General features: G+C 47.8%; 1 protein-coding gene across 4 annotated transcripts in view; it reads right to left on the reverse strand.

Moving 5' to 3' along the window:
• The window catches only part of DENND2A (DENN domain containing 2A), a 98,467-nt gene extending 79,119 nt beyond the window's left edge, over nt 1-19,348 (reverse strand). The window contains exon 1 of one of the 4 annotated variants that reach the window (XM_065939211.1): nt 18,582-18,683. The gene's annotated coding sequence lies outside the window, so the exon portion shown is untranslated. Of the gene's footprint in view, nt 1-13,546; nt 13,621-18,581; nt 18,684-19,008 lie in introns of those variants that run through there. The other 3 variants (XM_065939212.1, XM_065939209.1, XM_065939210.1) reach the window with 3 other exon arrangements.
• Between the last annotated feature and the right edge of the window lie 269 nt (nt 19,349-19,617).

Raw genomic sequence — 19,617 nt, forward strand, 5'->3', positions numbered from 1 at the left:
CTCCAGTAACCACTTCCTAGTACAGAACCCATTCTTTCAGTGGGTTCAAAGAGATTATATGGGGACCTATGGCTATTAGAGAAATGACTCATGTAATTCATTCTTTCAATTATTAGTGTTTACTTCCCACAGGAACTAAGTGAAACTAGGGGAAATGTGAAATAAATAATTTTTCTTGCCCCCTGAGAGCTTTCATCCTCATCCTGTGAATGTCATGTCATTCACATGACAATACTGTATTATATACTTGGAAGTTAATAAGAGAGGAGTACATCTTAAATGTTTTCACAACACAAACCAAAAAAGTTACCTGTATGAGATCATGGATGTGTTAACTAACCGAATATGGCAATCATTTCACAACATACACATATATCGAATCATCGAGTACATACTTAAAACTTACACAGTGTGTGTGTTAGTCGCTCAGTTGTGTCCAACTCTTTGCGACTTCATGGACTGCAGCCCACCAGGCTCCTCTATCCATGGAATACTCCAGGCATGAATACTGGAGCGGGTTGCCATTTCCTTCTCCAGGGGATCTTCCTGACCCAGGGATCGAACCCAGGTCTCCTGAATTGTAGGTGGATGCTTTACCGTCTGAGCTACTAGGGAAGCCCCTAGTACACAATGTTAAAGGTCAATTAAATCTCAAAAAAAGCTGACACAAAAAAGATGTAAACAAATGTCTCTAATACAAAACATGATATGATAAACAAAACAGGTGACAGCAGGTTGTTTTTGTGTATCTGGGCTTAGAAGGTGGGCTGAATTTGCTTTGGGGTGTATGGGTGAAAAACACAGATGTCTGCATAATCTTCAAATGGCTAAATGTTTAAGGAAGGACAAGCCACTAAATGAAAAGCAGCACTGATTCTTTAAGGAATGACACCTAACTCATTTGCTAGATTTCCACAATCGAGATGGGAACCAAGGCAGAATCTGAACACAATCTGTACAGGTTTCTGAAAGTTTTTACCAAATGTTACCAGAAGCAGGATGACATTAATTTTTTTTTTTATTTCAAAAGCATTTCAAGTTTACAGAACAGCTGCAAGAAGATTACAGAAAACTCACGTACTCTTTTATCTAAATTCACCAAGTTTTAATATTCTCCTTCAATTAAAGAGTGTTCTGAATTGCTCTTTTGGAGCTTCAGGGAATATGAGTGCTATCCAGCCACTAGAAGTCTTCAGTGCTTATGAATCTAAAAGAAAACAGAATCTTACAAAACCAGTTTACTGAAGTAAGTCAGCACACCCAGGTCCAAAAGACAACTCAACCCCAACTGACTCCTGACCCTCCACCAGGACCGCTCAGGAGGACACTGAACTCTTTAAAACCAGATTACCAAATATGCAAGAAGAGTTAGGAAAACACAGGAAAATAAAAAAACTGAGGGGCAGAGGTGACTGGCCCTACTAGATATTCACACATACTATAAAGCCTCTACAATTAAAACAGGATGGTACTGCCATAAGAATGGATAAATGGATTGATAGAACAGATAGTCTAGACATAGACCTAAGTACTCATGTGTGTGTGTGTTAGTCACTCAGTCGTGTCTGACACTTTGCAACTCCACGAACTGTAGCCCTCCAGGCTCCCCTGTCCATGGAATTCTCCAGGCAAGAATACTGGAGTGGATTGCCATTCCCTTTTTCCAGAGGATCTTCCCAACCCAGGGATGGAACCCTGGTCTCCTGCATCGCAGGCAGATTCTTTACCGTTTGAGCTACAGGGAAGTCTTCCAAGTACTCATAGGACTTTACATATGATCACGGGGCTATCTTAAATTACTAGGGCAAAGATGGACTTTCTCATAAATGGGGGATTTACTGACCGGCCTAAAGGTTTTCAAGCTAAGATCACACTGCAGATCTGATGTGCCTGCGGTCCTGATAAACTGCAGATGACATGGGTCTTTCTCAGAGCCAGAAATCCAGCTGCAGGCAAGAGCTAGTTCCACAGAGGGGCTGCAGCCCTGAGGGGTTGACAGCAGCCCCTGAAGGATCTGACCACTGCCCCTCAAGAGCTCCAAATGCCCTCTGAACCTGCTATGATTTGAATGCAGTTTCAAAATTCCGACCCTCCCCCCCCAGTTTATCATTCATTCATACAGCACCTGATTTTCACATCATATGCGCATTATAACATACATGAGCCCCTGCCCTCCTCCCGATTTTCAGGTGTAATTCTTGTTAGGCTTATTTTGAAGAGAAGATTAAGCTTCAGAGACTGGCCCAGGATTACAGTGTTTAGGTAGCGGAATAGAGAATCTTGTGATTTGTATCTTTCTACTCCAAGTTTTATATTTCTCCTCCAAACCTTGTTATCTGCTCTCTTAGTACCTTCAACCAGAACCACCCCATCAACATCTCTCACTGTCTGATGCGAGAATCTGCTACTCAGTGGTGCCAGTACCCCTGGGGACAGTAACCTGAAGGCCTGACCCCTCTTCTTTCAAGGGCGGCAAGCAGGAAATAGCTTTCATTCATAATCTTTGGGAAGGTCAGGGTCAGGAAATGAACACTGTTTTGTCCTGTGATCTGTCAGGCACTGCATTAAGTACTTAACCAACATAATCATAGAAATAACACATCTCCCAAGAGAAATGAGGGCTTCCCAGGTGGCACTAGTGGTAAAGAATTCTCCTGCCAATGCTGGAGACACGGGTTTGATCCCTGGACTGGGAAGATCCCCTGGAGAAGGAAATAGCAATTCACTCCAGTATTCCTGCCTGGAGAATTCCATGGACAGAGGAGCACAGTGGGCTACAGCCAATGGGGTCACAAAGAGTTGGACTATGACTGAGTGTGTGCATGCACACACATACAAATGCACACAGACATAAATGAAAAAACATATCCACATATGTACCTGTATATTAATATTCAGACCACATTATTCTTGATAGCCATAAAGTGGATACAGTCCAAGTGCCATCAACTGATGAATAAACAAAATGTGGTACACCCATACAATGAAATAATACCCAGCCATCAAAGGAACGAAGTACTGACATACGCTACAACATGGATAAGAAGACAAGTAGTAAGACACCAAGCTAAAGGAATAGAAGCCAATCACAAAAGGCCACATATTGTATAAGTCCATTTACATAAGATATCTAGAACAGAGGTGTCTACAAAGACAGAAAGTAAATTAGTGGTTGCTAAGGGCTGAGGCAGATGGAGCTGGCGTTGGGAGTGGTGGCTAAGGGGTATTTGTTGGGTTTCTTTGTCCAAGTGACAAAAATGTTCTAAGACTGATTGGTGATGGTTTCACAACCTGTGAATATACTAAAAATCATTAAATGATACACTTTAAATGGATTAATTTTTATGGTATGTGAATTATACCACAATAAGACTGTTATTTTTAAAAGAGTAGGGAGGAAGGGAGGGAGAGAGGGAGGGAAGTGGAGTGGGGAAGGGAAGAAGAGTGGGTAGGGGGTGGAGACAGACAGAGACACTAAGCATCTGGCAAGCATGTACCAGGTACATATCAGGAAGTTGTAACAGTACCCCTGGGATTTTAAGAGGTGTGCAGCTCCAAAGCCCTCACTCTAGGACACCATTACCTCCTTCACAAGCATTAGCTCTAGCAAAGGAGCAAGTGAATCTGAGGAACCAGGATTCTTATGGGTACAACGGTTAAGACAAATGAAGACAGTAGGGTTACAGAAATATAACTGTGTAGTAGCTCTCACAAGCACTTCCTGGTGCTTGCCTACCTCACAAAGCAGCCCCTTTCCTGCAAACCGCCCCTTCCCTCCTCCGCTGAGGGCACAGGGACCCGGGCAGCCATGTTTGACTGATGATCCCACCCCCTGCCACAGCTGATTGGCTCTAGAGGAGACCTAACTGAAAGTTGGGCCAATCAGGTTCCGCTGCCAGGGAGTTGCATCAATGTGTGTGGCCAGAACACGGAAACGTGGCGCTGTGAGGCAGCCATTTTCAGTCTGCGGACCACGGAGCAGAGGGAGTTGAACTGTTGGGAAGAAGCATGATACTCGCAGGAAGAGGGCTCTGCACTCCCTCAGTCCAATCCGCTTTTAGGTCCAGGCTGCATTCCTGACCACAGGTTCCATAAGATATCTTTATACCCTTGTTTGCTTAAGCAACCAAAAGAATCCCTACTAACACAGTGTCATGTTCAATCTATGTTCAAGTACTTTCCCCAAACGAAAAAAGAAAGCTAGTGTGCCTGTGAGTTTTAAACGTGAATCTGCACCCATATGACTGAAGCTGAGCCAACTGCAGCTACTAAGGAAACCAAACCCTCATTGGGTTTGCCTCCAGCCTGGCACAGAAGTTGCCTGTGATCTTATCATTCCTGTTACACTATTGAGAGTCAAGAAGTTCCTTCCTCTTCCTGGGGGGACCCATCACTGAAGGTGTTGGGAACATCTGAAGCCTTAGTTCATCTTTTTAAAATCAGATGGGTAAAATAACTTAAAAAAAAACAACAACTAATAATATAATTAACATAATGGAATCAAAGCTTTAGGAAAGAAAGCCATGTCATGAGAACTAATCTTCCTAAGGACCTGAACAACATATTATAAGCATCGATACAAGAGGATCTGCTGGACTCTAGGATAAAGTTTTAAATAGGACATGGTATCAGAAGGCTTACAGTTTCCTTCTTTCCTTCCTAATAAAACCTCAGTGAAAAAACTCTGGCCTTACATTGGAGTGGACCAATGAGAGGTCACTGTGGGTAAATGAACAGATAAAGGAATGTATGCCTTCTTCGGTTCTTATTTTGGATCTACAGTATACAAGAAAGCGGATCTCACATCTCTCCCACACACACTGGCAGGGACACATCTGAATTAAAAACATTTAGAGAGGTTGCATTGTCTGCCCACCAGCAGAAGAGCTGAGCTGACAGTAGGAAAGGGATGGACGAGTCCTTTTCCCATCCCTCTGTCTATTTATGGGAGTCATTTCCCTTCAGGAAATGCTGAGCCCCTCTCCCAGGACCCTGTTGGGAATGACGCCTGCACTGGTTGACCCAGCCTTCCACATCCTCCTCCTGGCCTCAGCAGCTCTCCCCTCGTGACCCCCATCAGTCACTGGGAACCCAGCCTGCAAATGACAGTGCTTCTTAACAGTCCTCAGTCTAGTGTGGAAATTCAAAGAGGAAAGGGGGGATACAGATACATAATGAAGCTAGAAAAGCCCTTGGCATGGAGAAGCTCCTTAATATGAACAGAGGATGGGAGCAGATAAGAAGGGTTAGAAATGACCACAATGTGGGCCAGGATTTTGTGGCTCATCTAGCCTCAGTCACCTGTCTGGGGGGTGGCAGAGGCAAGAACAGGACTCAAGGCTCCTGTCACCCCATGTGGGACTCATTCACCTTCTCCATGCTCCTTTCTCTTCCCCAGAAAAATGTATAGATTCATGTTTCTATAAGGGGGCTTCCCAGGTGGTGGTAGTGGTTTATTCGCTAAGTCGTGTCCGACTCTTGCGACTCCATGGACTGTAGCCTGCTAGGCTCCTGTCCATGGGATTCTCCAGGCAAGTATACTACAGTGGGTTCCTTCTCCAGGGGATCTTCCCAACCCAGGAATCAAACCTGGAGTGGGCTGCCATTTCCTTCTCCAGCAGATCTTCCTAACCCAGGAATCGAATCCTGCACTGAAGGCAGATTCTTTACCGACTGAGCTATAAGGGAAGCCCAAAATCCCAGGTGGTGTTACTGGTAAAGAACCCACCTGCCAGTGCAGGAGACTTAAAGAGACACGGGTTCTAGTCCCTGGATCAGGAAGATCCCCTGGAGGAGGGCATGGCAACCACTCTAGTATTCTTGCCTGGAAAATCCCATGGTTGAAGAGCCTGGTGGACTACAGTCCATGGGGTCACAAAGAGTCGGACATGACTAAGTGACTCTAGCTCACACACACACATTTCTATAGAGAAGTTATTCCAGGGGAATCTGGGCCTACTAATTACATATCCTTCTTTTCTTCTTTCTGGGGTTAGCCCTGGCCAAACCCCAAACTGAAGTTCTTCCCCCTGTCCTCTGAATTTCTCTGGATATTTTTTTTAACTTATCTACACTTGGTAACCCTAATAAATGTGTATAACCATGTGGTATCTCTTTCATGGTTGGCTTTAATTGTTATTTATATGTTTGATTCAAGATTTCATGTAGTTATGTTTAACACCTCAGATTAAACTGCAACAATGAATGAATGATAAACACTTATCAAACACTGACTATTTTCTAGGCAAGATTCCAAACAGATTACTTCACCGACTCCTCACACCCACTCTACAGTTGCCTCGCCTTTACAGATGTGGGAAGCAAGGCCTGGAGAGATGAACTTTCCCCAAGGCCACATGGATGCCAAATGAAACCAGGTTGTCAGATTCAAGTCCGGGTGCCTAACGCCAAGTCGAGCGAGAGCTTTGGGGGCAGATTACAGGCCTTCCTCTCTTGGATACAGACTAGTTACTCAGGGAATTGTTTTGATTGGGTTTTATTCACCCCCTCCCTCCTCTCCAAGCACACCCTGGCCCCAGGGCACCGCCTGGCCATCCTGTCCATTTCCAGAGGCAGCCCTTGGACTGCCATTTTGGGATTTATTTTTCCCTCTGAAGGGTTTCCTCATGTTCAATTTAACCTGGCCTCACTGATAGTGGGGCTTCCCTGGTGGCTCAGGCAGTACAGAAATCACCTGCAATGCGGGAGACCTGGGTTTGATCCCTGGGTTGGGACGATCTCCTGAAGGGCATGGCAACCCACTCCCGTATTCTTGCCTGGAGAATTCCATGGACAGAGGAGCCTGGTGGGATGCAGTCCATGGGGTCGCAAAGAGTTGGACATGACTGAGCAACTATCACTCACGCATTGATCAGTAGTACTGAGGCAGGGAGGAGGGCCCCCGGTGGGGTCTGTCCTGTGCCCTGGCCCCTGGGTACCTGGCCGCTCACTCCACACCAGAAGTAGCCACTTGGGGGGGATGCACAGAAGGCCATGCTTTATTTCCTTCCGGCAGCCCGCCCAGGCTCCAGCTGTGCTGCCCCACACGCCGCACTCCCCTCCTCCTCTCCCTCTCGCCTTCCGGCCCTCCTCTTCCCTTCCTCCCCGCTCAGACCCTTTCCCACCCTCTTTTTGCTGGCTTCTGTTCTCTTTCTTTCCATGAGCAGAGAGTTTCCAGCCTGGATCCCGGCCAGCACATTTGGACAAAAGGCAGCAATCTTGGAGGGAGACGTCATCTCCCATCCCCTTTGCCGGGGGCCAGCACCATGGCTCCCCGAGCCCAGAGAGGGAGCCGGGGGCTGGGGCTGCTCCCATTCCACTCCCAGTGCTGGGAAGGCGCTTGAAAGAAGGCGTATCTTGGGGGTTAAAAGCAAAGGGTTTGGAAGCACACAGCCCCAGATTCAAACTCCAGCTCTGCTGCTTGAGAGTCGTGGGACCTCGGGCCAGTTATTTTGCTCAGCCTTGGTTCTCTCTTCTGTAAAGTGGTGACAGGAACAGCTCCTGCTTTGAAAGGCTTACCCGCGATGGCACCTGGGAAGCAGTGGGCATTACATGTCCTGTGAGAAGCTCAACACAGCTTCTGTTGTTATGAACTGACTTAATCCTGCCAAATAATGCAAGTAAAAATACAGGACTTTGTTATGATATTGATATTAATAATGACAATACTAATACAACCTCCTCATCTGCAGGGCTGCAGAAAGTGTTAGTCACTCAGTTGCGTCCGACTCTCCGCGACCCCATGGACTGTAGTTCGCCAGGCTCCTCTGTCCATGGAATTCTCCAGGCAAGGATACTGGAGTAGGGAGCCATTCCCTTCTCCAGGGGATCTTGCACAACCTAGGAATTGAACCCAGGTCTCCTGCATTGCAGGCAGTTTCTATACCATCTGAGTCACCTGCAGACCCAGCCTCAATTGTCTGCAAGTATGGTAAAGCTGTAAAACCTCTCAAAAATATCGTTCCTGTTACAGAGTAATCTGCAAAAACTGGTTTTGAAATTGGAAAAGGAACTGACCCCCTTCCTTTTTCATTAAAGTCACGGCTCAGCCCCGAAGCCAGAAGTGAAAGTTAGGAGGAACCCACCCCATTAGCACAGCCTGCTCGCCTGGACTCCCCTCCCCTTCCACCCTGTTTTCTGGCTCCTTGTAAGCGGAGGCTCCATTTCTGTTTGTTTACTATCTATGCTTGGTGTTTTGTACTCAGAAGTTGTGTAATGCCTGGGAATGTGCTCTGTTTTATTTAGCTAAGTTTTGAGATATGGGCAATTTTTATTTAACTAATCTGAGCCAGCATGGATGGGTTTGAAATTAATCCACAAGATCAATCAAGGAGCTGAGCACATGAGGTGCTGCTGGGAAATACACACGTGCAGGAATGGTCCCCACCCTAGAGCTAGAGATAAAAGATGCAAACCCAGTCAACCAATGGCAATGAAAGACTACAGCTGTTCAACACCAAAAGATTACTTTAAAAGTCCAGGGGATGCCTGACAACATGTTTAACAAAAGCCACAATGTGAGAGGGGTTTAGGAACTAAATTCAAACCACAGTGGTAAATGTTATGAAAGAAATATAACTGGAGGAATTTAGAAGTGGGCAGGCAATGAGAGTCAGAGGGGTCATGGATTGCTTCAGAGAAGACATAGAATCTGATGGCCCTTTGGACTAGTTGGGAGAGGCGTTCAGGTGAGGCAAGAGCATGAAGAAAAGGAGACAGTATGTCCTGCCCTGGACACGAGACTGAATGTGGGACGGCCGCTCTGGGACATGTGATGGGGAAACACGGAGAGGAGGATGGAAGGCAGATGAGACTTGGAGACATTCTGGAATCAGAAAGCAGAGGTAAGATTTGCTCTCCACAGAATATAAACAGGATCCATGATAGAAGGGGCTTCCCAGGAGGTTCAGTGGTCAAGAATCTGCCTGCCAATGCAGGAGACTCAATCCCTGCAATTTTTATCAACCTGTCTGCCAATGCGGGTTCAATCCCTGGGTGGGGAAGATCCCCTGGAGTTGGAAATGGCAACCCACTCCAGTATCCTTGCCTGGAGAATCCCATGGGCAGAGCAGCCTAGAAGGCTGCAGTCCACAGGGTCACACAGAGTCAGACACAACTGAGTGACTGAGCAGGCATGCGCATCGTGGGAGATATGAACTGATATATTCAAGAGGAACATATAGAGCAAGCAGTCAGAGATAGAGACCTAAGAGTCTGGAGATAGAACAACCCTGGGCGGGTGGAGAAGAACTGCGGACACAGCCGAAGAACCAGTGAGCGTGGACAAGCTCTCCCTGGGGGGAAAATGAAGCCAAAGAAGAGAGTGAGGAACAGAGGTGTGGGGGTGACTCTCTCTTGACTGAGCTCTTTACGATGTTTCTTCATCTGGGTCTTCCAACTGGACAGAGAGGTTTGATGGCAGAACACCTGCCTTGGGCTTCTTTTTATTCTTCCACAGTGTCCATCTGGACCAGATCTTGGTGTTTTATGGATGCTTGTTGAATGAGAAGAAAAGGAATCAGTGAAGGAGATCGACTCCATAGACAATTAGCATAACCCAGATGGTGTGGTGTCTCAGGGGAGGAGTCATTATTCAAAATGCTTCACAAGGTGGGGCTCGGGCCCCAGCCAAATGCCAGGGCCTTACTGTTGACCCTTTCATGGCTGGCTCTGGTCATGGGGGGGGTCCCAGAACGGTGGGACACCAGGAGTGACTATTCAGAGAAGCGTCTTCAGCCTTTTGACAAGCGGTGCAGACACGTCACCATAGCAATGTTATATTGACCGTGACCTGGGTCAGGCGAGTCACGTATGTTAGGAAGCTCAGAAACAGAACAGTGAACTAGCTGTACAGTGGCCGCACCATCAGTAATGGGATGAAGTCTCCGCAGACAGTCGGGGATGGAGGCCAGATCTCAGAGACGTGAGGAGGAGCTTGTGGTCCTGCCCTGGGGGCTCAGGCAGGTGTTCTGTCTCCCCATCCTGAAAGCAGCCTCCTTCCTCTCTTGTTCTCCAGTCAACAGCCGGCCTGAACCCGGACTGTGTATGTGTTTAGAAGCACTCTGACTCTTCCCTGTCACTCTTCCCTCTGTCCCAGGTCAAGGCTCTTGGATTCCCTGAGGGCAGGTGAAAGGAGAGCTGGTACAGGAACCTCTCTTGACTCTGCCTCTGCGGTGCCGGAATCACCAAGTCTCATCACTTGGGGAAGCATCAAGGAGCCCCTCCTCTCTGATGCTTTTCTACCCTGTTAGATGCATCAGTTCAGCTGCTGGGTAAACAGAGCGCTGGTCCCTGTTTGATGTCCTGGGAGCTGTGTGTGTTTATTGATTGTCACAGACACAGATGATGAAACGGACCAGATGGAAAGGGATGTCAGGCGGCCAGGGATTTGTATGTGGGGTTGGCTGACCACACACTTCATTTCACATCTGAACGACTCCCACCTCCAGCTCAGAGCAGCGAGTGGAGAAGTCCCTCTGGACCTGCAGCGAGCTAGAGGCATTGCCCTGGGAGAAGCCCAGCGCCCCGGCATGCTGCTTTGGTAGTCCATGTCTTCCCAGCCGCCGCCCTGACCAAGCCTGTGCCTGAAAAACTGGTCCCGCTCCAGCTGCAGGGATGCAGGTTCTACGTCTCAGGCTGCCCCAACACTCCTGCCCAGTGACCAAATCAGTGCTCTGTGGTTTCTTCCCCAGCAAACTTCTCTCCTGACCATGCAAGACCAGTTTTAATCCTGATTTGTGGCACAGTTTCCCACAAATACCTCTGCTCGGTCATCTGGGAGGTTGAGTCTGTATTTCCCAGGGACGTGGGAAGCACACATAAAATTATAGAATGTTCTGCTTTGATGGTTCCAATCTGCTGGGAAAAGGCAGCTGTATTTTCTTGCACAGTGAGCTGTGGGCAGTAGGGACAGTGGTACCCATCTCCTCTGACTCGCTTAGTGGGAAGGAGATGATACACGGCACCGGGTGAGCCACTGGACCCCTCCTCCCTCCCTGCACTCAGGTCTCTACTCTAGGGGGGAGTTAAGAAAAGCTGGGGGGCAGAGGGATGACACGAAATCATGTCCCTGGGTCGGTACACTTAGACCTGCAGGAAGAACGGCTGGGCATGTCCAGCCCTTCACCAGGTGGCAGTTTGCAGGGACGGTCCCAGGACAGGCTGGCTGGCTCTATAGCAATTAACAATTTATTTTTTTGTTTGTTTGTTAATGGAAAAATAGCAAGAAACAAGTAGAAAACAATATATACCAACCCAGCCAATGTGGTAGATCATATCCTTAGATATTACTAATTCTACTATAAGAATTATTTTTATATTTAAAATTTGACACTGTCCTTTTCCCTTTCAAGTAAATACTTTCATGAGTACTTTAAGAAAAAATGAAGAGAGGTATGTTTAAATAAAACATACAACAAACAATTTATCTTTAGTGCTCCTTTTTAACTTTCCAAGTGTCCCACTTTGTATATGGGTTACCCTATCTGTTGTACAAAGTGGATTTGCAGAGAACTTGGGGCTAAATCAAGTCCAACCCTTATGACATAAACAGACAGGATTAAAAAGCAGAGACATCACTTTGCCAACAAAGGTCCATATAGTCAAAGCTGTGTTTTTTTCCAGTAGTCATGTATGGATGTGAAAGTTGGGCCATAAAGAAGGCTGAGCACCAAAGAACTGATGCTTTCAAACTGTGGTATTGGAGAACACTCTTGAGAGTCCCCTGGACTACAAGGAGATCAAACCAGTCAATCCTAAAGGAAATCAACCCTGAATATTCATTGGAAGGACTGATGCTGAAGCTCCAACCCTTTGACCATCTGATGTGAAGAGCTGACCCACTGGCAAAGACCCTGATGCTGGGAAAGACTGAGGGCAGGAGGAGAAGGGGGTGGCAGAGGATGAGATGGTTGGATGGCATCACTGACTCAGTGGACATGAATTCGAGCAAATTCCAGGAGACAGTGAAGGACAAGGGGGCCTGGTGTGCTGCAGTCCATGGGGTCACAAAGAATCAGACACGACTTAGTGACTGAACAACAACAACGTGACGGAGAAAGAGGAAGACACCTTGAATTATTTCCCTGGGCTGGCTCTTATGTGTAACCCACTCTGCCCATTCTAGGTTTCAGCCTACACAATTATATGAACTCGTGGTTATATGAGATCAAGATTTTCGGAACACAAACCAACAGCAAGAGAGAATATTGGGATAATTTGTTGGATGATGAGCTATAAACCATAGAAAAATTCTTAGAAACTCTAGTTTCAATACGTTGTCTTGAAAAATTTAACACAACTCAAGATAATAGATTGCCTCTATGAATGTACACAATTTCTAACTTAAATAGAAATTCATAGTAAATTCAGTGGGGAACGAGGGTGAGAGAGGTAATACTATTTTATAATTTTTGAAAAACTGAGTATCAAAATCCCATTTTAAACATATACACAATGGAATATTACTCAGTCATAAAGAGGAGTGCATTTGAGTCATTTCTAATGAGGTGGATGAACCTAGAGCCTATTATACAGAGTGAAGTAAGACATAATGAGAAAAATAAATATCATAAATTAATGCACATATATGGAATCTAGAAAGATGGTACCAAAGAATTTATCTGCAGGGCAGCAATGGAGAAACAGACATGGAGAACAACCTATTGACACAGGGAGAGGGGAGGAGAGGGTGAGATGTATGGGAAGAGTAACATGGAAACATATATTATCATATGTAAAATAGACAACCAATGGGAATTTGCTGTATGTTTCAGGGAACACAAACAGGGGCTCTATATCAACCTAGAAGGGTGGGATGGGGAGGGAGATGGGAGGGAGGGGACATATGTATACCTATGGCTGATTCATGTGGATGTTTGATAGAAAACACACAACTCTGTAAAGCAATTATCCTTCAATTAAAAAATAAATTGGGCTTCCCTGGTGGTTCAGCTGGTAAAGAACCCACCTGTAATGCGGGAGACCTGGGTTCGATCCCTGGGTTGGGAAGATCCCCTGGAGAAGGGAAAGGCTACCTACTCCAACATTCTGGCCTGGTGAATTCCATGGACTGAAGAGTCCATGGGGGTCACAAAGAGTTGGACACGACTGAGTGACTTTCACTTAAAAAATAAATTAATTAAAAAAAAAACTCATTTCATTAAAATATACATCACTGGGCATGGATATACTCAATATACATTTGGCTTTGAAATCTTTTAATTTAGCAATTCCACCTCTGGGAATTTATATACAGAAATGTTGGAACAAGTGCTGGAGAGTGTTCACAGTGGCTAAAATCAGAAGCAACTAATTACTCATCAATAGACAATGTGTTAAAGAAATTCATACAAAACAAATGTGTTAAAGTCAATTCATACAAAAGGAGACTAACTAGGTAGCTATTAGAAAGGAGAGGACTATGTTATGTCCTACATGGAATTATTCTCACACAATACTGTTCAGTTATTCCACTTTTGTAACAAACAAACAAACATAATATATTACATGTAAAGAAAAGAAGTCTAGGGGGATTTAATATACATACCAAACAGTGATCACTTCTGAGGAGGGAGTAAGTATGGGGAAATTTTTCACTGTGTTCTTTTTGTTGTTGTTCAGTTGCTAAGTCATGTCCAGCTCTTTGCAACCCCATGGACACCAGCTGTCCATTTTATGTATTGCTTGGCGCTTCCCTGATGGCTCAGCTGATAAACAATTCACCTGCAATGCAGGAGACCTGCGTTCAATCCCTGGGTGGGGAAGATCCCCTGGAGAAGGAAATGGCAACCCACTTCAATATTCTTGCCTGGGAAATCCCATGGACAGAAGACCCTTGCAGGCTTTAGTCCATGATGTCCCAAAGAGTCAGACACAACTGAGCGACTAGCACTTAAATATTTTATAATAAGGATAGTTTTTATAGTTTACACATAAATACATACATGTGTATATAAAAGTAATCTTAAAGTTTTACTTCTTTAAAAAAAAAAATTTTGGCCACACCATGTGGCAGGTGGGATTCCAGTTCCCTGACCAGGGATTCAACCCATGCCCCCTGCATTGGAAGCACAGAGTCCCAACCACTGGACCCCCAGGGAAATCCTCAATCTGAAAGTTTTAATGTATACTTTTAAAGAAAACGAAAAAGGAAATGTGTTTGCAGCTCTGCTTGAACTGGTCTGACAGCCCTCCTGATAAGATATGCAAGCTCTCAGAAAGCGTGGGTACCATGGAAGACGTGTCACGGTCACGGCTTCCTGTCCTGTCCCCACTCTCCAGGCCCATCCTGCCCTCCTCTCCTGCTGAAGGGAAGCATGAGTCCTCAGGTTCCCCAATACAATACAGATCCTCTTCCCTAAGCCTGTTGCAAGGGTGACTCATCCCTTCCTTCCCTAAGGCTGGGGTGGGGGGGGGTGGCGGGTGTTGGGGGTAACCATAACTTGACTGTTAGTAGTTCAGCCAGTTGAAAAACGGGGTCTCAGGCTCATCCCTCTTTCAGCTGACCACAGGCCAAGAATGAACGTGTCAAAGGGAAGCCAATTCTGGGCTCTTGTTGGCAAAGTGTTCAACTTCCAGGCAAACTGAGCTGGGATTAATTTTTGCCCAGATCGGACAGTGATTTTAACACAGGGGTCAAGGATGGTCTGACTCTGGCTTCTCTTCTTTTGGGGCCAAATGTAGAGAACTGAGTCAAAGAACTGAGTTAATCTCTCACTCCGGTCCCAGGCACTGACTCGCCTCCCATCATTAAAGGGGCAGTTGTGTCTGAGTCCCTCAGCTGGGCGGCCATTCCAGGGGTTTCAAAGAGCCCAGGTGCCTGTGGCAGCTTTCTGGTGCTGGCGGAGGAAGAAGGGACCACGCCTGGGACACAGGAGACAGCATGACAGAAGACCCAAGCAGGGGTCTCTGTCACTCTCGACAAGTCTGACAATGTCAGACATTCCATGGACCCTCAGGAAGCAAAATAAAGGGGGTAGGTTCCAGAGAGCGTGGGAGAGGCTGAGTCAACTTTGCCCACAGCCAAAGAAGCAACTGCCTGTAAGCTATACTTGAGGGTTTTGGGGAAAGCCATTGAGCCTCAAAATACTACTCCTATTATCCTATCATAGTTACTGAAATTCAGCTCTTAGAGATTCCTTCCTTTTGACTGAGACTTTATGCATGTTAAATGGCAAGCTACTTCTCCCAGCTTCTTTCCAATCTAGAAGACAGAGGTCGGAGAACACATATATCAGGAGGGAAGTAGAAAGAATGCACAACTTAGAGGCTCAGAAATCAAGACAGACAGACCTATATGGGTTCCAGGCAGAGAGAGAAAGTTACCGAGGCTTTTCAGTTTTGGCTAAGGTGAGGCACTGCATCCAATAGTGTTAGACCAAGCAGACCTAACTGTAGAAGGCCTATGATTATGCTTTTAGACTTTTTGTTAAAAAGTACTTTATACACATATGCATACTAGCCTTCTTACCTGTATCTTTTCAAGGCACCTTTAGATCTTGATGGTGAAGGCTGACTAGCCAGCTGATTTCATTGTAAGCAACAGACTTCCAAATTTTAAATTCTACAAGGCCTTTGCTTTTGGAATCTGTGATTTCAGTCCCATCTGGTGATGAGCCCTCTAGGTGACGGCTAAAAGCAACCTCCCTCAACCATGGAAGTACCTTAAAATCACCTGGGACCTTTTAAAAATACTGATACCCAGGGCCTGTTCTTAGAAATTTTGATTTACTTGGTCTGGAGCGGGGCCTGGGCATCAGTTGTTTAAAAAACACCTCCCCTCAGCATTTAAGCATGTATTCTAATGTGTACCCTGAGTTTAAAATGCTAAGAATTGTGATGGGAGGGCAGATGGGGTAGATTATCATTACCCCGTCATTAAATTACCTACTCAACTTAAGACTTCTACAGTGGGCAAGAAGTGCTTTAAACTTTGGAGGGCACGTTAAGAATGCATTGACATAGATTCTGCAGATTCACCCTTCTGCAGAAACCAATAGGAAGGGCCTGGCCAGATGAATGGCTAAGCGCAGAACCACCCAGCTCACACCCCCTGTTCTTCTGCAACATTCCTTACGTTGCAGTGAACAGCTTTCCTGCCCTCCCTGACCTCAGCAGAGTGGATCTCTGGTGTCTTGAGCCCCACCCTTTCCCCCACCCCTAGGAGCGGCCTTAACATTAGGTCGGAGGGCACAAAGGCCTGGACAACTGGGGGAACTGGACTTGCCCAGCTGGATGGAATCCTCAAATGCTCGTTTCACTGTTTCTCTTTGGTCAGGATTTCCGATGCCATTCTTCCCAACGCTCTGTCTTACCAGGTTCCTTCTCCAGACCAGTCTCAGCCCACCTGCCTATGGGCTATACCAGGATTTTCCTGCTTCTCCCTTCATGGTTAGGCACTGGGATGCTGTGCTTGCTACATTCATTGGAGTAGGTATCATCTCTTCCTCCATTTGAGAGCCCACGGCTCCTTCATAGGATCCCCTGGGCCCACACTGCCCTACATCGCCACTGCCCACAGGCCTGAGCCGCATTCGGCCCCCCTGAGAAATGCAGTATGTCCTCAAGTCATGACAGGAAGATGGTATAGGAAAATGGTCACGTGGAGATTTATCTTTCCATCTTTTGTAACACTGACAGTGAAGTTTTTTTTTTTTTTTTTTCTATGTTACTCTTTAGTCTTTACACAAACTTCCACATGACAAATTCCCAGTTGAGTTCAATTCCAGGAAAAAATTTGTCCTGAAAATGAATTTGTATGCTTTCTCTTGTCCAAAATCCCAAACTGGGCAATCCAGAGTACTTTTGTTTGTCTCTAAGCTGCCAGAGAATTCCGAGCCAAATTCATTGTCCAAGTGTTGTAATCTGCTAAATTCAGGCCATTCAAAATCTCCATTCCTTCGGCTTTGCTCTGTTTTCTCCTGAGCGTCTCTGCATTTAGTTCTCGTCTAAGTCATCTGACCCTGTCCCCAAGTCTGCCACCAGGTCCCACCTCTTTATCTCTTAGCTCTTTCCATCCACGTCACCACTGCCGTCACCCTGCGGGTTAAGTAACTGCAACTTGGGTGCTGCAAGGCCTCCGTCTCCTCCTCTCTGAGCCTCCACCCAGTAAGCAGAGTGAACTTTCTAGAATACAGAGTGATCTCGTGGCTTCAGCTTCAGGGAGATCCTTCTTCCCTCTGGGAATTACAACCATGAATTCTCCCCACACTTGCCTGTCCCTCTCCCCCCCGCTTGGTGACACTGCACAGGCTGTTCCCTCAGCCTGAAACAACTCTCTCTGCTTTTGCTTCATTGGCGAAGAGGTTTTCAGGGCTCAGCCTGGCCTTACCTAATCTGTGGGTGTCCCTGCTATGGGTTCCCCAAGTACACAGCACTCACAGCGAGGCCAGATGCCAACTGGATTTAGTATTTTGTCTGACTAGCCAGCTAGGATGGTAAGCGCCTGGAAGGAAGGCAGATACCTTATTCCCTTAGCCTAGCGCTTAAAGTTGTTAAGTGAATGAATACACGACACAGGGAAAGCGAAAAGAAGGGAAAGCATTTGTCACTCAGTCGTGTCCATGGACTCAGTGACCCCATGGACTGTAGCCCACCAGGCTCCTCTGTCCATGGGATTTCCCGGGCAAGAATACTGGAATGGGTAGCCATTCCCTTCTCTCAGGGATCTTCCCAACCCAGGGCTTGAACCCAGCTCTCCCACGTTGCAGGTAGATTCTTTACCATCTGAGGCACCAGAGAAGCAGCGTTCAAATCTTCCAGAATTAGAGGACTGAAAGGCCAGCCTTTTCACTGCCTTTCCTAAGAACACTGCCTTTCCTCTTTGCCCTTGACTTCTTGTAGAATTCTGCTCATTGTAGGCAGCCCACCCCAAAGAAGCTTCTCCTTCACTCCTCAGGTGTGTTTGTTCCTTGATGACTGGCAAGCAGAAAGGATATTGTTCTTTTCTTTTATGTAGTAACCATCGCAAGCGTAAGTTTAATAACAAAATTACTGTAGCGTCTATTGCAACTCTGGGGCCATTATTACGCTGGGACACCCAGAACCTTAGAGAAGTCATAGTCCTAAAGCGGATCTCAACACCAGCTAAAAGTTCTCCGGCTACTTCCACCTACTTGCTGATTTAGTCGCTCGGGCCTGTCTGACTCTGTGACTGCATGGACCGTGGCCCGCCAGGTTCCTCTGTCCATGGGATTTCCCTGGCAAGAATACTGCAATAGGTTGCCATTTCCTTCTCCAGGGGATCTTCCCCACCCAGGGATCGAACCCAAGTCTCCTGCATTGGCAGGCGGATTCCTTACCACCGAGCCATTGGGAAGCAGCTGGTTAAAAACAAAGTCAGTGCCCTTCCCCTGCCCCAATCTCTGCCCCTGGGGGCAACGTCCAGATTCCCCACCCGATGCCCTCCGGGACAGGATTCCTCCGCTGAGGTCTAGCTCTCTAATGTGGTTTGAATCCAGTTCCCTGTGACCCTCCTAAATATCCTTCTATTTGGTGTTAAGAGACTCCCCTGGATTCCATCTGCTGCCAACCCCATCCTGACGGTGAAAGCGGGAGAAATAAGATCATGCAATCATCTTCACCTTTCTGCTTTCTCAACACTGCAAAAAGTCTGACCACAGTGGAGGGCGGGGGAGGTCCGGCTGCTCAGCTTTTCTCGGTTCTTGCTAAACACACACACACACTGACGCCCCTGGGACTCAGCTCGGCGGAGGGCGGGGGCTCTGCCCGGTTTCTGCTGGTTTCCTGGGCGCGGGACCACGGCCTCGGGAGCTCCCGGAAGGACGTCCGGACAACACTTTGCTCTGCCCGGCAGATCGGGCTGCAGCGCCTCGGTCCCCACGTCCGCACGCGGGAAACCCGGTCTTTGGTCTGCAAAGAGCCACTTCACGGCTCCGGGTCGAGGCAGCTCCGGCCGTCGTCTTTCTCCTCCCACTAAAACCCTCTGCACCGCGCGTCCCCTCCTCGGTCCCCCCGCGTCCCCTCCAGCGTCCCCCGGCCCGGCCCTACCTCCTGGCTGGCCGCGGCTCCGCGGGCTCCGAGGCGCAGCTCGGGGGCGCTCGGGCGGGCGGGGGCGGCGCGCGGCGGGGGCCCGGGGCGCCATGGCCCGCAGTCCCCCGCGCTCGTGTCGGCCGGGCCTCTCCCCGCGCCCCGCGCTCGCGTGCCCGCCGCCTGGCCGCCTCTGTGGGCGAGTGGAGGGCGGCCCCTTCCTCTGGCGGCGGCGGCTCTGAGCCGGGCCGCCCCCCGCCCGCCGGCGCTCGGTGAGCTCACCCGCAGCTGGCGGGCGCCCGGCCCGTTGCCACGGCAACGCCTCTCCAAGGGCAGCGCGGACCCTAGAGCGGCTCCCGTAAACAGGACCTTCTGCCGGACTCTTCCCCTCGCCCTTTTTTTGGGGGGGTGGGGGTGGGGTGGGGAGATGGCGGCTTAACCCTTTCTTTGCTGGAGACCACCGAGTGGCCGGCTGCGTCTCCACCCGGCCGGGGGGTTTATTCGCGCTCAGCGGGGCCCTGAGCCCTTGAGACAGATGCTGCGGAGTGGCCGCGACCCTCCCTGCCCTCAGCTCACTCCAGTCGTTGTAACGCGTTGGTGGGAGCGCCGACTGGGGTTCGGGCGCAGGAC

The sequence above is a fragment of the Muntiacus reevesi genome, chromosome 6 (assembly GCF_963930625.1).
Source record: "Muntiacus reevesi chromosome 6, mMunRee1.1, whole genome shotgun sequence".
Classification (NCBI taxonomy): Eukaryota; Metazoa; Chordata; class Mammalia; order Artiodactyla; family Cervidae; genus Muntiacus; species Muntiacus reevesi.